Raw genomic sequence first — 3,851 nt, forward strand, 5'->3', positions numbered from 1 at the left:
ATGTTTCAGTATATTTTACATGGTATAATGATCAAATCATGGTCATTAGCGTATCCATTGCCTTAAACATTTACGATTTCTTTCCTGTAAGAACATTCCAAATCCTCTCTTCTAGCTAGAATATGAGTGTATTTTAAATGTACAACTATTTGTTTTCTCACAATCCTATAAAATGATAGCTTGAGTCAATGAAGTTTCCCCCACAAGTCCTATCAACCTTGCTTATTTTAGTGAAATTTAATGTGGTCTAGAAAACACTGAGCCCTCTGGTTATTCTCTCTAACCCACAAAGGAAGCCGAACACCTGACATAAACGTCTTCATCAGAGTAAATAAGAAGAATCCCCTCCATGACATACAAAAGAAAAAATAACTGGAGAGATCGTCTCTGCTCTGAGGTTATTATCCTGTGGTCTTTCGTTTTGGTACATTGTCCCCCACCACATGCCCTTCTCCCTCATCTTTAATGAGTATTTGTATGTGTGGCAGAACAGCATGTTTTTAAGTCTCTGCAGTCTTGGACCAAGCTCGTTCTGTTCCCCACTCTACGAGAATCTCAAGAGCACCAGGATTCTGTTTGGGGTTGCTATGGACACACAGTTCTTATTCCAGTACTGGCTTCTTCTCAATACGAGGTAAAGACCTAGAGGTGAGGGTCTCTGAGCAAGGTAGTCCCATCCCATCCTCTGCCCTCTCTGTTGGCTAGTGTTGTCCTCTCCTCCTCCTCAGGAGAATTAAAATCATGTAAAGTTTTGGTGGGGGAACTAGATGGTGGTGTCTGGGGCCCACAGACAGGAAAGTTTGCTTCTACCAGCTGGGGGACTACTAATTGACATTCCTTTCCCCTCCCAGGGACCTTACAGAGTCCCTTTATCCTTAGGGTACTGGGGGACAACTAGTGGGTGTAGGGCCAAATAGCAATAACCTTGTTGTTTGTCAGGAATTGGGTAAAGATTTGATCTAACAAGCTTGGTTTTGGGAATTAAAAAATGGAAAAAGGAAAAGCCATAATCCTGAAAGGCAACGGGAGAGAAAGCTGCTAACAGGATCTTGAATACATTTCTCCCTCTTAGAGAAAGTTGTACTGAAGACACAAGACCTGAGACTTATGTCATTTTAGCGGCTGAACCGACCCCAGCCTCTTGTGAGCGGCAGTGGCGCCGGAAGCAGTCTAGCCTACAGGTAAGCAGGTCCAGGGCTTACAGGGAGAAACTCCCAGAAATCCAGCTCTGCCTTGGGTTGCTCTGGTTCACGTCCAAAGGTGTGCTTGGGCCACATCTCTGGAGCAGAAGGTGGTAGATTGAGAGCTTTGGTATTTCTACTCCTACTGCACATGAGCTGGTATAACCCCAAAGGTATGGAATTTGCTGCTGTCTGTGACCCAGCAAATAGAAATAGAAAAGTAATTAGATAGAAAAATAATAGAAATAGAAAAAAGTTTAAACAATAAAACAAGCCTCATTCTATACCTGTTAATGTTCTTAAAAATAGGACATTTTAGGCAGTGTGATAACATGCATATGCTGGTCACTTTAATCTTTCCTATAGGGGCAGCTGGTTGCCCAACTGGTGGATGATCTGTTCAGGATGGTGAGCTAGTGCTCAGCTCCGGAAGCCACTCCACAGAGATGGCCACTGAACGGGCTTCAGCGGTCCCATCTCAACATCTCCAGGAAGGTTTAGGAAGATTTTGGCCTCTGGAATATTAGGACTCTGTTGAGAATGAACCTTTCATGCTTGGAGCACCTAAAGTACAGAAAGCTTACAGAAGCTTAGGTACTTACTGTGCCTGCTTGCTACTGAATATTTTGTTTAATGAATATCTGTATGTGTGGCAGATTTGATTGGAGACCTAGTTTTCATTATAACCTGGTAGCATGATTATGAAGGTGTAGCTAACCTTTACCTAACTCAAACTTCTGTGGTTTCTCCTATCTACCAAAAAGCGTTTAGGAATTCTGCATGATCACGTTATTTTAGGATAGTTTGCCATTCTCACCTTCCTTAGAAGGCAATTTAGCCAGCTACTTATTCATGTCCCATGAGGGAAGTCATTCTGTGCTCCCAAGCAGCTTATCAAACTGCTATTTCATGCTTCACGCAATATCTCTCTGAAAGGAGCTCAGGTAACATCTGTGGATGTCTTGTGTCCTTTTTGGAGATTAGTTTCCCGAGGAACTTGCTTGGCAATCCTGGCTTGTCACCTGGATCTGAAGAGTAATTTGAGTGTCGTCCAATTATCTTCCTCAGTAGAAGATATCTGAAAAATCCAGTAATCATTCAATAAGGCTGCTTATGTCAGAAACTCAAATTCTTATGTTTTTGGTGTTTTGAACCTTTTCCTCTGTTAAGACTTATTAGTGTATTCTGCATAGACAACCCAGTTGTTCTTCCTGCAGAAAAGCAGCGGATACCTCTAGATGCTTTTGTTTTTGTAAAAGGTGTTGTTTTTCCTGAGACCTGGATGAATTTCCATGAGCCATTCAAGGACCTGAGACCACCTACTTACAACTTGAAAGGTTCCCTTCATGGCCTTCAGACCAGGCTAATGAGATTTGATAATTTGAACTCCAGCACTCCTTTCCTCACATGCTGAAAGAATAGCACAATATTAATGTCTATCTGTGCTTAAAGGTTTGAGCTATGGATCACAGTCCAAAATTAGTTTGTGTAGCAGAACTTTTACTTAAAGACGTAAAAAGATACCATTTAATATATTGTTTCCAAAATGTGTTTCTCACACATTTCAACTGTGAGAACGAGGTTCTGTGGTCAAATAAGTTCAGAATCCTCAGCACACTCTTGGGAATCCCAGTTTTTATCAGCAGCAAAAAAAAAAAAAGTGTGCAATCAGTTTCTTAAACTTATTTAAACATTTGAAAAGTTAGCAAATTGTGGCAAAGAGCATTAATTCTTGAGTCTTGGGAGTTTATGACTTTGATGAGCATGTTTGTGTATTTGAAACTAAAAATATCAGTTTATATTGCCATATGCTGATTTTTATGGCATAATATATGGTGTAGAGAGCAGGTTGTCTAAAAACCAATATTTGCAAAATGCTGAATGTTCAGCATGGTTTTATGAAGTTGACAGATGTGGAGTGTATTTTGCATGTGTCTTAACTTACGGATGAGGAAATGAAGTTGTAGAGAGATTAAATTAGCCAAGCCAGTGGTTTGAGTGCTAGGAAGTCTTGATTTTGTAAAATATAGCCATATGACTTAAAAAAATGAATGAAGACAAAAAGAAAACAAAATGGTTCTACACATATAATCTACTTTAAGTTCACAAAAGGTTTTAAACATAATTTAGGCTATCCTTGACTTACCTACTTGTTTATTTCCTACCAAGGATGACCAGGAACTAGCCATTGATATAGAAACAGTCATTATTCTTACATTTTCTTTCTCTTTCCTGTGTCCTTTCACACACACACACACACACACACACACACAGCCTCAGAAGTACTAGTGTTGTGCCCTGAAATTATTTCTTTAGTTCCTGTCAAAATTCCTCTGATTTTATTTTTCGTGTCCTGAGATACTGTCAAGATTAACATCCTGATTGCCTTCAGAAATACTTGACTTTATTTTTTGTCTGTGTTTTTTACTCTTTAGTAGAATTATGGATTCATTAACAGTGTCTACCATAACAGCATCTGACAACTATGACCATAATGGGTGAGTTGACTGATCTAAGTGGTGCAAAATACTGGGAGCATCAATGGCAATAACAGCTTTCCATAAGAGAGTATAAGCATCTTTAGGTAGCGTTGTTTTTGAACCTATGTGGAAAAATTAAGATCAGGTCAGAAGAGGGACACTCAAAGTTTGGTTGTGACTCTTAGTAATT

The 3,851-nt window shown here is 39.6% G+C and overlaps 1 long non-coding RNA gene across 1 annotated transcript; it reads left to right on the plus strand.

The window, feature by feature from the left end:
* The first annotated feature begins 622 nt into the window (after positions 1 to 622).
* On the plus strand, positions 623 to 3,667 carry LOC108524544 (uncharacterized). Its single transcript, XR_001884082.1, has 3 exons — positions 623 to 648; positions 1,073 to 1,181; positions 3,617 to 3,667. It is a non-coding gene; the product is annotated as an uncharacterized LOC108524544 (long non-coding RNA).
* Positions 3,668 to 3,851: the final 184 nt, after the last annotated feature.

Source organism: Rhinopithecus bieti, unplaced genomic scaffold (assembly GCF_001698545.2).
Source record: "Rhinopithecus bieti isolate Rb0 unplaced genomic scaffold, ASM169854v2 repeat_3433, whole genome shotgun sequence".
In the NCBI taxonomy this organism is placed as follows: domain Eukaryota; kingdom Metazoa; phylum Chordata; class Mammalia; order Primates; family Cercopithecidae; genus Rhinopithecus; species Rhinopithecus bieti.